Raw genomic sequence first — 14,385 nt, 5'->3', positions numbered from 1 at the left:
GTTGACTTTCGTGTTCTTTTAATGGTCATCATACCATAAAGAATTCTTTCATAATAGCAAATATTGATCCATTTCGTTTCTTGGTAAATCCATACGATACACATGCACTATTTGTTGCGCATGTGGTTCATTTGAGTTATAAGACCCTAGGAAGGCTTCATTCCAAATTATTGTTTTATCCAACCTCAAATATCATTTCGCTATACTTGATCTTTGCATTGTAAACCGCGTTTTGCAAAATGATTACTCTTTGATATTTGATCGATAAATTTTTTTTTTTTGAAAAACTCGATTTTCTTTTTGAAGGTTATACATGGTTTCTGTTGTGATCATGTCCGAACTTCCTTATTAAAACTCGTTTTATCCAAACCCAGTTAACTTGCTCTCAATACGTAATCAATTCGAAGTCCCATATGATGGATTGAAACCATCATATTCAAAATAGTCCCAACAAGCACTTCAATTCTCTTGAACCATAACATGCTTGTTTAGTCTTCGAATTCATCAAATCATTTCTTTGATCACGATCCCTTTATGATGACATTTTCACAAATTTGAAGATTGCGCTAATCTAGGATTTAATTATTTATTTATTTATATTGAATCCGCTTTATTGATTTATTTTATGAAAGCAATCTTAACACAATTGTGTGCTAAGATAATGATCCACCATTTCATGTCCTAATTCCTTAGTCCTTACAACCTAAATCGAGCCTTTCGTGATATTTCTTACCTTATCATCATTGATCGAAAAACATTATATAAACTTAATTATATATAGAAACTTACAATATAATATTCCTACATTTAAAATTTTTGTTAAAACCACTAAGGTAAAGAATTTATATTTTTACGTATAAAATTTTGTTTGAAGTATATTCTCATTTAAGTTTATGCATTTATTATTGGCAATTAATATTAGTTTTATTATTAGTAATAATATATTAATAGTAATAGTGTTAGTATTATTTTTAGATACTAGAGTTATTATCAAGGGCATGTATTGAATAGCCTAGCCTTAGTTAGGCATGGACTGGCCACCTATGCTTAAACAAGGCAGCACTAACCAATATCCGCCGTGATATTAAGTCATCATACATATTTAGTAAATTTCAATTATATATAAAAATATTTTTATATTATATATATAGAAATATATATATACTTGTACTGTAAAGAGAAGACATATTTTCATAAAACAATTAAAAGGGACGAATAGAATTATCTAAATAATCATAAACAAAACATATTATAAATAAATGTTCATCTTGATTAATATTTCACAACCATTAAATACTTATAGAAATATTCTTTTATATTAAAATATCAAATGTTATTTACGCAAGCCAATACTTAAGTATGCTTGATATTAAAATAAACATTTATTATTCTACTTTTATGATTTAAAATACCATAATCTTATAGTTAAACACACTTGATTTTAAAAATAATAATCATAAGTTCTAGAATATTGGGTAAACCTATATCATTATTTTGTCAAAGTTACCACGGGTTCTAATATTTAAACCTATCTATATTTATTTATTATTCTACCTTATGATAACATAAAAGGAAAAAGGATTTTAATAAATCAAAATATCACCTATCTTTAATCAAACATTTTGATTAAAATATCTGAATACAATTATAAGACAAAAAATACACTAACTTTATTGTCTTTTCATGTATTCTTACAAATCACCCATCTCAGCACATTAGTTCTCTCATATCATAATTTAATATCTGACAAAACATTTTCATACTTTCATTTTATTTTGACCCGGTCAATCTTAAGTCTTCCTTAGGTACCACTCAAGGTAAGTTTTTCTTCTGACAAAGAATTTTACTAATTCCAAAAAGTTCTTCACATTCATTTTAAGAATCTATAGATCATATATCTTTTGGCTTGAACCCAATCACTTTGAAAAAAAAAAATACCATTTCATCTTATTCGTTTGAACATTTCATCTTTTGAAATATCCAGAAAGCCTCCTTGAAACTCTCAAATTCGAAAACAATAAATTTATTCGGTCATCATTGAATTCTTTACAAACCCTTTGCAGCGTCCGAATAGATTTGTAGCCTGTGCTAAACCCTATTCATACGCCATTCGTTTGATTTGTCATATTCTTGGTACAATTATGTACTCAGATTACGATACACTAAATTCTATTGTCCAGTACCATTTAAGTAAACGATATTGACTTTCGGATAATCATTGACAAATCATTTTCCATACTTCCATTCACAAATAGATATTTATCAATTCAGAATCTCCCCTAATTGATCAAAGTAAGTTCATTTCGGATATTGAATCCAATTGTTTCTATAAATCATTTCTATTTTTAAAATTCATACCCCTCAAAATATCTTTTGATTCCATTCCGCGATACATTGTTTCTCTTAATTAGAAGAAGAAACATAACCTAAGAAAATATCATAGTCCAAATCTCGAGGACGAGATTTTATTAAGGTGGGGAGGATGTAACAACTCTCGCTAAAATTAATACTTAGTATGATTAATTAATCAGTTAATCAATATTAATTAAGCTAACAAGATTAATTAAGCTAAGTAAGGTTTATTAAAAATAGATATATATGGGGTCGTATAAGAACGTTTAATATTAATAATAAAATATATTATTTTTTTTCCTTACTCCGTTTTTAATGAAACTTAGGTTAAAACGTAGATAAAAATATGCTCGTTCTAAAGACATATTCGTCGTTTTATAAAACGTTATATTTTAAAAGTTATACGAGAAAAACGAGTGAAGCAGCTGAATTAATATATATAAGCAAGCTAGCTAGCATGTCAAGCAGGTAGGCAGGCACGTCACTATCCCACATCGACAGAAATATGTTGAGGTGCTTGCTTGCTTGCTTGCTTGCTATAAATAAGAAGCTTAGGATTCATTTTTCTTTGCTCATTTCTTTTCTTCTTCTCTCTATACGTTGGTGTTCTAACCAATAATCACCGATACGATATTCTGTTCGGTCGATTCAGGAACCAACTAACGGAATCCAAAGTATTATACTTTGTGAGTTCGTTAAACGGAATCCAAAGTACTATACTTTGTGAGTTCGTTAAACGGATGCCAAAGTACTGTCTGAATAAGACTACACTTTGTGAAGTTCGTTAAGGTTCGAATCTCGTGACTATCGTTGAGGTTTGATTTGGGTTTTACACAAATACGTATTCCATTCTGTTAAGCTATATGTTTAACTACCGAAAATACTCCCCACCACACACACATGCGAATCACTAATTAGTATAGCAGGGTGCTGCTACGATACAGGGTATTAACTCGATCGCTATTACGATTCATTTTCCGACCGATCAATATATCCAATGGATGTTTAAGTGCCACCCACATTAGGGTTATACTTTGCCGTTCGTCGTTAAATCGATGGATGTTTAAGTATCGCACTTTGTCGTTTGTTGTGAGAATTTGATCTCGTGAGTTATCGTAATTGTTGTATTAAGTTACCTACCTAGTTCGTGTGCACTAGGTTACAAGGCTAAATCAATAGGCTAAGCTTTGCCTGTATAAATCTGCAATATATCAAGGCTTATCTGTAGACTAAACTTTGGCCGTATGAATCTGCATGTTTATAATGTGAGTCATTCTTCTTTTTAAATTGTTTTCTCACCGTTTGTGAGTAAGTATTACAATACCTCAAATTATTTTCAAGGTTATAATTACAGGAATTAAGTCTTTGTAATCACCAAATTACAGCTGGTATGTGGGGTATTGTGCACATTACTATTTTTATCACTCTATGTGAGTGAGTATTACTCTATGTGAGTGATTATTACTCTGTGTGAGTAAATCGTCACTGTTGGGGCGACGGGACCCAATAGTGGTATGACCACAGTCACAGATCCGGTCGAGTGACAAATACCTATTCTTGATAATTGGTTGATAGAAACATTGTAATCGCTCTTAATACTGTGAATTATAACTAACGGGTCGTTTTAGAAAACTGAATGAACTCACTCAGTATTTCCCGCTGACAAAACCTTTTTAAAACGCGTTTCAGGTAATTACAGTAGATTGGAGTAAGAATTGGATCCGGCACTGAAGGACTTCAAGAAGTGGCTTATTTTATTAATTAAATCAAATTAAGAGATATTGTTTTTATTAAAAGCTACCTTTGTAAAACATGGGTTTATCCCATCTATTTAATAAATAAAATCCGGTGTTTCTAAACTCTGATATTTTTCCTAACTCACGGTCCTGATGAAATTTCCGCTGCAATGTTTTTCAAAATAAAAATAATCACCGGTACCACGGGACTGCTCACGGCACCTGATTCCGTCCAGGGTGGGTCGGGGGTCGTGACATATGCGAACTAGGCTGGCTTTCTCCTAGCGTCCACAATAAGTCTCGCAAGCTTGGATGTCAACTGTTGAATAATATTTCCTATTTATTTTTGATCCCCCTGTGGAATATTTTTCAACTTTTTATGATACTTGATATTACAAACTATATTCGGTTGAAATATATCTATCTTTTGCTTATGCTATGCATTTAAATATTGTTTTGTTTGACTGTAATGTTACCAACTCCGTCACGATACTCCCCCACCGGGCCCACCGGTGAAACGTGTGAATATCGGGGTGTGACAGGTTGGTATCAGAGCCAACGTTGAGTGAATTAAACACTAGCCTTTTGTGTTTAATCTCAATGACACAATTGCACGTAATCGAGTCTAGACAAGAACTTAGGACGAATTCAAATTGTTGCTCTAGTTTGTCCTTTATTGTTTGTTGTTTATTTCAATTGTTTAATCAGGAAATATGCCACCAAGAATCAGAAGAGGAGGAAGAGGCAAAGGGCCATTCACTACCCACAACGATCACGAGGCCGGACCTTCGCACCTGCGAGCTCCTTCCACTACAATGAGTGCCGAACCTCAGAGGAACAGGAGGAACCTTTTTGAGCCCGCTAGACGGTCTGTCTCACACAGTTCAACACCTTCTTACTGTCACTCTTTTGGGCCGCACTCGGAAAACGAGCCCGATAACCCACAACCTTCCTATATACCTCTCCAGCGATCCCTTTCGCACCACTCCTTTGGCGACCCTACTCCTGTCTTTCAGGGCCGGTTTAACCCGACAAACTTTGTCCAGGAACCAGTAGGTTTTAACCCTCTAGGACCAGAGGACCATTTCTCGGAAGACAATGCAATGGACATGGACGAGGACATGGATCCCGTCGAGCCTGCAAGAGGTACCCCAAACCATCCCATCGAGATCTCTGATGGATCATCCTTCCATGGAACACCCTATCAGGGTCCAGACAGTTACCAAGCAAGATTCAACCAGTGTGAGTGGTACTTTACACCCTCTCACCATTCGTCGCCTCATGAGCAACAACAACAGCAGCAGCAGGATCCGTCCGAGGATTCGCGTTTCGTGGCAGTCACGCCACCGCCTCCACCGCTACCAGTTCATCAAGCACCTCTAGATCCACCAAGGTGTAGGAGAACAGGCGCGCGGATGTCCACACGAGGAGGGGATTTTCACTTTAGCACCCCTCGCCACTCAAGTGGAAGTCATTATCCGCCACTGCCTGAAGACCCACAAATGGGTGGACCTTCTAACCCACCTGCAGAGGTGAATTCGGCACCAGTTGCACCACCTCCGCCACCATTCGGTTATGATAACCCGATACCTACATACGCCGGTTCCACGGCATATAACCCGTTTGAGCTAGCGGCTCACACCAACTACAACTATATTGATGTCGACCCATACATAGAAGCGGCGGCAAACTACCACGCCCTTCATCCCGAAGGACCTTATGGAACTCCTTGGGGAATGGGATACTCAACTCATGGGTATCCAGTACCTGCTAGACCTCCGACTCAGCACCTATCGCAGCCACCACGTTTTTCCCCACCAGAGCAGGAAGAAATCCTCTACCGTTTAAACAGGGTGAAACGGGATTTTGAAGAAGAACGTAAGAACAACCGTGGATTCCTCAAGGGTCTGGCAAACCTGTTAAAAGGAAAGAAGAAGCGAGATCATTAATCTCTATATGTATTATTGTACTTCCTATTTCAATCAAGTCCCTGCGTGGACATTTATATGTGTATTTAGTCCCTGCGTGGACTTGTCTTTTAGTCCCTGCGTGGACTTGTCTTCAGTCCCTGTGTGGACATCTATCCTAGTATTGGTCCCAGCGTGGACTTGTTTTCTAGTTTAACCTCTGTATGGGTAATTAGTCTATTTAAAAAGTCCCGTTTAGGGCAATGTGTAATCCTTTTTAATATATATTGGAATGTTAAGTTTATAAATTTCATTATGTCGTTATATGCATAAATATATGAAATAAATAATTCAAAATCATTCCTTTTAAAATTAATCTACCTACCAAATATTAATTAAGAATCTTAACGGTATAACCTAGCCTTCGTGTCATCATAAGACCTGGTCAAGATGGTAAGACCTGATTAAAAGATTCCAATCTCTGTTAACATCTGCAAACATGTTAACACTCTTGGCAGACGTGGTTCGTTAAAATCACACGCGTCATTCTTATGAAAGGATCTTTCAAAAGATTCCTGAACCTAACTTGATGATTTATAAATCAAGGTTTAAATCATCAAATAAGATGATCATATGTTAGTAGTATAGTGCCTACGGGCCATACTCATTGTCATATAAGACAAAAGTCGGTAGTAGTCTATGACTCCCTGTCAGAAAAGGTAAAGAACTATGTTCAAACCTTAATGCTTTGATTCTCTGAAATCATGGCTTATAATTTAAAATGTGTCCCTGTGACTAGGCCTTTTGTGCTAATAATACTATTATTGTTTTGTAATTAGGATATTATAAATAAAAATCCTAAATAAATGTGAGTAACAAATTAACCAAATATGGTCTATGATTACCATGGTTAATGATTTGCCCAAAAAGGCAAATTCCATAATAAACTCCCAAATAAAACTTTGCCGATATCTTATGTAACAGTTCAAGATACAATGGCTGATTCGGATGAAATAAATAGTCACCCAAAGGAGAATCAGAATGATTTCCGGATTAATATAGTGGGTGCTGAACTGCAAGCGTTGATTGACAATGCTATTACAAGAGCCTTGGATAGGCAGTATAGTGAGCCAAGCGGTACTCGGAGTAGGACCCTTTCCTAAGAGCAGCGTGTCTACCGATTTCACCATAGCGGCTTGCTCGAACTCATAATACCCTATTTATGTTCAATCGTCGAGATTGAACAAGTCAATTCAATCAAATAAGTTTTTTTAGTAAAGATTCAAATTGATAAAAGTAAAGATTCAAATTGATAAAAAAATGAGTTCAAAAGTCAATTTGAAGGTTCATTAGTTTCATTTTTTACTTTTATTGTCATTCATTCTTTCTGGTTTATCTGATTTTATAAATTTGAAACAAAAAATCAATTTGATCAATTAATTTAAAATATGTCAATTTTGGATTATTCCAAATTGACACATTTTTTGTACATAACATTGCAACAATTAAGTTCTTTTATTGATATTGATTGGGCTGAAAATTGGAGATATATAGAAAACTCATTCCATATAGTAAATAAATTAAGAAGTCAGAAAGTTATCCAAAAATTTTTAACATGGAATCAATTAGTTTAAACACTTCATTAATTTGAACTAAAAATATTATATCTGGCCTTTCCGAGAAACATAAGAATTTATCATTCTTGTAAAGGTCGATGGGGAAAAGAAGACTCCCCACCACCAAAATTTGAGTGAAAATATACTAAAAATAAAATCAATAAAAAATTAAAAATTAAAAATAAAATCAATAAAAAATTTTGTATTTTTTCTTTCTTCTTTTTTTTTTTTAGAATTCAGAAAACAGAAGAATTCTTTTATAAAATTCAAATTAAGGGTCTATTTCATATTGAGTTCATATTGATTAGAATAGGTACTGCCAATTATTCATTTTATATTCACTTTGATATTAACAAATTAATGAGCCGATTTTTTGATCTGATTATTCCGATATTTTAGGACTTATTTGTTTGTCGTACAAAAAAACTTTTTGAACTCCCGGTAGAAAGAGATTTCCCTAATGACAAAGCTTTTAACGCCGCCCCATATCCTTTCCTTTTCCAAATATTTTTACGAATACGCTTTTTTGATATCGAAGTACGTTTTTTTGGAACTGCCATTTAAAAGTTACTCATTGTTATAGTTGGATGTGAAAGACATCTATTGTTCAAAACGAATTCTTATTTCTTATTCATTATATATTTTTTATCTAAAAAAGATTCTCTTCATATATATAAATAAGATTTTCTTCATAAAAAAGAACTATAGATATGTCAAATATCCGTTAAAATTGGATCAAAAATTACGCGAAATAAAAAATTTTTTGTTTTGGAACTTTTAGTTCTCGTTGTTTATCTCTCAAAGTTCTATCTTTAGAATCTGCTAAATCAAACTTAATAAAAGAAATAAATAACCTAAAAACCCTTTATTTTCCTTATTCTATACTTTATTTACATGTAATAAAATACCTCAAAGGATTGTAAACTTTTGCCTAATAAATGGAGTCTTTTTTTTAGTCAAACTTGATAAAAAAGGTTCATTTTAGATCTATAATCTTCTAAACTTTACTAATAAATTGTTTTGATTGAAATAGAAAACAATCATCCCATAATGAATTAGTTAATGAGTTTAAATAAACTAACGAAAATCAAGAGGTTTTTTCATTAGACCAATGCCCTTAGTTAATCCTATAATTCATATCATGATAAAGTAATCTTTTTAGCCTAAATTTTTATCCTTGCTATATTTTCATTTTCCTATTATAAGTATTCGTTTTTATATGTCACTTAGTAATATCATTTGACCAACTGTAACTTCTTGTTTTGAATATTTGAATGATTTTGAAAAGACTCAGAATAAATACTAATATAAAATTATTCAATAAGTTAGTGCATATCTTGATTTTTTATTGACTTTTTTCGAAAGAGGTAAGATCCGGTGAATCGAAAACAATTAATTAAGAATAAAAAACTTTTTTATGGAACAGACATATCAATATGCGTGGATAATACCTTTTCTTCCACTTCCAGTTCCTATGTTAATAGGGTTGGGACATCTTCTTTTTCCGACGGCAACAAAAAGTCTTCGTCGTATGTGGGCTTTTCAGAGCGTTTTATTGTTAAGTATAGTCATGATTTTTTCTCTGAATCTGTCTATTCAGCAAATAAATAGCAGTTCTGTCTATCAATATGTATGGTCTTGGATTATAAATAATGATTTTTCTTTAGAATTCGGATACTTGATCGATCCACTTACTTCTATTATGTCAATATTAATCACTACTGTTGGAATTATGGTTCTGATTTATAGTGATAATTATATGTCTCATGATCACGGATATTTGAGATTTTTTTGCTTATATGAGTTTTTTCAGTACTTCCATGTTGGGATTAGTTACTAGTTCAAATTTGATACAAATTTATATTTTTTGGGAATTGGTTGGAATGTGTTCGTATCTATTAATAGGATTTTGGTTCACACGACCTGTTGCAGCAAAGGCTTGTCAAAAAGCATTTGTAACTAATCGTGTTGGTGATTTTGGTTTATTATTAGGCATTTTAGGGTTTTATTGGATAATGGGGAGTTTCGAATTTCGTGATTTATTTCAAATATTCAATAACTTGATTTCTAATAATGAGGTCAATTCTGTATTTGTTACTTTGTGCGTTGTTCTATTATTTGCTGGTGCGATTGCTAAATCTGCACAATTTCCCCTTCATGTATGGTTACCTGATGCAATGGAAGGGCCGACCCCTATTTCGGCCCTTATACATGCTGCTACGATGGTAGCAGTGGGAATTTTTCTTGTAGCTCGACTTATGCCCCTTTTCATAGTCATACCCCACATAATGAATTTTATCTCTTTTATAGGGATAATAACATTTTTTTTTCGGAGCTACTTTAGCTCTTGCTCAAAAAGACATTAAGAGAGGTTTTGCCTATTCCACAATGTCTCAATTGGGTTATATGATGTTAGCTCTAGGTATGGGTTCTTATCGTAGTGCTTTATTTCATTTGATTACTCATGCTTATTCCAAGGCATTATTGCTTTTAGGATCGGGATCCGTTATTCACTCAATGGAAACTCTTGTTGGATATTGTCCAAAAAAAAGTCAGAATATGGTGCTTATGGGAGGTTTAAAAAAACATGTACCAATTACTAAAAATTCTTTTTTATTAGGTAGACTTTCTCTTTGTGGTATTCCACCTCTTGCTTGTTTTTGGTCCAAAGATGAAATTCTGAATAATAGTTGGTTGTATTCACCTATTTTTGCAATAATAGCTTGGTCTACGGCGGGATTCACCGCATTTTATATGTGTTGGATCTATTTACTTACTTTTGAAGGACATTTAAACGTTCATTTTCAAAATTACAGTGGAAAAAGGAATACCCCCCTGTATTCAATATCTCTATGGGGTAAAGAAGGTTCAAAAATAAGTAACAAAAACTTGAACTTTTGTTTGGTAACTTTATTAAAAATGAATAAGAATGGACGTCCTTCTTTTTTTTCAAATAAAGTATATAAAATGGATGAAAATGGAAGAAATCTGATCCAAACCTTTCTTTCTATTCCGCATTCTAAGCCCAAGACTCATTCCGAGGCACATAGCAAGCCACCACCCTCCAAGAAAGAAGAACCCAAGAAAGATGATGACGATCGTCACTCTTCAAACCATCATAGTGTCCCGTCTCAAAGAGTCGTGCTGAATCAAGGACCCCGTGATAAGGGTTGCTCCTACAAATACTTTGTTTCATGCAAGCCCCGGGATTTTATGGGGGAGAAAGGAGCAATAGACTGCATGACATGGTTGGATGAGATGGACATAGTGGTTGATATCAGCGGGTGCGCTGAGAAGGATGTAGTAAAATTTGTGTCTCAATCGTTCAAGGGTGAGGCCTTGGCCTGGTGGAGATCGTTCATTCAGGCAACTGGGAAGGTTCCACTGTACAGTATGTCATGGGAACAATTTGTTGCCCTCATCCGAGAGAACTACTGCCCTCAGCACGAGGTAGAGAAGATTGAGTCAGATTTTCTGTCATTGGTCATGAAGAATCTGGATTGCCAAGCTTACCTTACGAGCTTTAATACAATGTCAAGGTTGGTTCCTTATCTGGTGACCCCGGAACCCAAAAGAATAGCTCGTTTCATAGGGGGCTTAGCTCCGGAGATTAAGGCAAGTGTGAAAGCCTCTCGGCCAGCTACATTCAGGTCAGTAGCTGATATATCCTTATCCCTCACGCTGGACGCAGTCAGGCAGAGATCGCTGAGGAACAAGGATGCCGAGAAAAGGAAGCATGATGATGATGACAACTTGCGTCGATCAAATAAGAAGCACCGAGGAAACAATGACCACAGGAAGGGGTTTAGTTCAAAGAAAGATGGGCATCAGTCTGGAGATAAGCCCAAGTGTAAGACTTGTCAGAAATATCACTTTGGGAAGTGCAGACTTGACTCGAGATCCCAATCTCAGACAAGGCCTTGCGGGATTTGCAAATCCACAGAACATAAAACCCTAGAGTGCAAGAAACTGAAAGACGCAACATGCTACAGTTGCAATGAAAAAGGGCACGTCAAGACAAATTGCCCAAAGAATACCAAGAAAGCCGATGAAGGGAAGAAGACCAATGCTAGGGTCTTCAAAAATGGATGCAAAAGAAGCTGTGCAGGACGACAATGTGATCACAGGTACCTTCCTTATAAATGATGTCTATGCAAGAGTACTATTTGATTCAGGAGCTGATAAATCTTTTGTAGACAATAAGTTTTGCAAATTGCTGAATTTACCTGTTAAAACCTTAAGTGTGAAGTATGAGGTGGAACTAGCTGATGGCACCTTAGAAACCGTCTCAACCATATTAGAAGGATGTTTCATATCCATTAAGAACCACTCTTTTCCGTTGTCCCTACTTCCTTTGAAGTTAGCCGGTTTCGACATAGTTTTAGGCATGGACTGGTTGTCTCATAACCAGGCCCAGATTGTCTGTAATAAGAAGCAAGTGGTGATCAAGACTCCGTCTGGTGAATCACTTACCATTCACGGAGATACCCAGTACGGACTGCCTGAGCAAGTGACTATGCTCAAGGCCTCTAGGTGTTTGAAGAAGGGTTGTGTCATCTACATGGCACAAGTAACTATCGATGAGCCGAAACCCAAGATTGAAGATATCCCTATCATTTCTGAATACCCTGAAGTATTCCCCGAAGAACTGCCTGGATTACCACCAGATAGACAAGTAGAATTCAGAATTGACATTATCCCTGGAGCAGCACCAGTAGCAAGGGCACCTTATAGGTTGGCACCAACAGAGATGAAAGAATTGAGAACACAGCTGGATGAATTGCTAGCCAAAGGTTTCATTAGACTTAGTTCGTCTCCTTAGGGAGCACCAATCTTATTTGTCAAGAAGAAGGATGGATCGATGCGTCTGTGCATCGATTACCGTGAGCTTAACAAGGTCACTATCAAGAATAGATATCCATTACCCAGGATCGACAATCTGTTCGATCAACTTCAAGGGGCAAGCTACTTCTCTAAGATCGATCTGAGGTCAGGTTATCACCAACTGAAGGTTAGAGATGAAGACGTACACAAGACTGCATTTAGGACTCGTTATGGTCATTACGAGTTCCTAGTGATGCCTTTTGGGCTCACTAATGCACCAACGGCATTCATGGATCTCATGAACCGTGTCTGCAGGCCATACTTGGACAAATTTGTTATCGTCTTCATTGACGACATTCTGATTTACTCAAAGAACCAAGCTGATCATGAGAAGCATCTTCGCTGTATTCTTTCACTACTTCAACAGGAGAAGCTTTACGCCAAGTTTTCGAAGTGTGAATTCTGGCTTCGAGAAGTCCAATTCCTTGGACATATGGTTAGTGAGCGTGGTATCCAAGTGGATCCCACTAAGGTGGAAGCTGTCATGAATTGGCAAGAGCCGAAGACGCCCACAGAAATTCGCAGCTTCTTGGGATTGGCAGGTTATTCCAGGCGCTTTATTGAAAATTTTTCAAGGATTGCTGCACCCCTAACTTCTTTGACTAGAAAGAATATTAAGTTTAACTGGGTCCCTACGCAGCAAGAAGCTTTTGATATCCTTAAGCAGAAGCTAAGCAATGCACCCGTGTTGACATTGCCTGATGGAATAGAAGAGTTTGTAGTATACTGTGATGCATCACACACCGGGATGGGATGTGTGCTTATGCAGAAAGGCAAGGTTATTGCCTATGCTTCACGTCAGTTAAAGGTGCATGAAAAGAATTATACCACCCATGACTTGGAGTTGGGTGCCGTTGTATTTGCACTGAAGCTATGGAGGCACTATTTATATGGCATCAAATGTGTGATCTATTCTGATCACAAGAGCCTCCAGCATCTGTTCAACCAAAAGGATTTGAACATGAGGCAGCGACGATGGATGGAAACTTTGAATGATTATGATTGCGAGATAAGATACCATCCTGGCAAGGCGAATGTAGTCGCCGATGCCTTGAGTCGAAAGGAAAGAGTGAAGCCTATTAGAATCAATGCCAAGAGCATTGAGATAAAGAATAGTTTGAATGAAAGATTGTTAGCTGCACTGATGGGAGCTGTGCTAGAAGCTAACTATCCTAATGAAAAGCTAGGAGTAACTGAAGAACAGTTATCCTACGGAAAGGACGGAATTTTAAGGTTAAATGGACGAATATGGGTTCCAGTTTATGGAGGACTACGAGAAGTTATCCTCCAGGAAGCCCACAGTTCCAAATACTCTGTTCATCCTGGAGCTGACAAGATGTACCAGGATTTGAAGGCAAACTTTTGGTGGATAGGCTTGAAGAAGTCTATAGCTACCTATGTAGCAAAATGTTTGACTTGTGCGCAAGTCAAAGCTGAACACCAAAAGCCGTCAGGTTTGCTACAACAGCCTGAACTTCCCACATGGAAGTGGGAGATGGTGACGATGGATTTCATCACCAAGTTGCCGAAGACAAGGAAAGGAAATGATACGATATGGGTAATAGTTGATAGGTTGACTAAGTCAGCACATTTTCTACCCATTAAGGAGACTTATAGCTCCGACATGCTAGCCCAATTGTAGATAAGATTGTATCTCTACATGGCGTGCCTGTGTCTATTATCTTTGACAGAGATACTAGATACACGTCACATTTTTGAAAAAGTTTCCAACAATCCTTGGGCACGCGCTTAAATTTCAGTACGGCTTACCATCCTCAGACGGATGGACAGAGTGAGCGTACAATCCAAACCTTGGAAGACATGCTTCGTGCATGTGTGATTGACTTAGGTGGTAGTTGGGATAACCACTTGCCATTAATCGAGTTCTCG

At 36.1% G+C, this 14,385-nt stretch overlaps 1 pseudogene; it reads left to right on the top strand.

Annotated features, from left to right (window-relative positions):
* Nucleotides 1-7,794: 7,794 nt before the first annotated feature.
* Nucleotides 7,795-10,063, top strand: LOC118481166 (annotated as a pseudogene).
* The last annotated feature ends 4,322 nt before the right edge of the window (nucleotides 10,064-14,385 follow it).

Source organism: Helianthus annuus, chromosome 8, assembly GCF_002127325.2.
Source record: "Helianthus annuus cultivar XRQ/B chromosome 8, HanXRQr2.0-SUNRISE, whole genome shotgun sequence".
Classification (NCBI taxonomy): Eukaryota; Viridiplantae; Streptophyta; class Magnoliopsida; order Asterales; family Asteraceae; genus Helianthus; species Helianthus annuus.
Note: the sequence above shows the minus strand (reverse complement) of the source record. Positions and strands in the feature narration are given on the sequence as shown.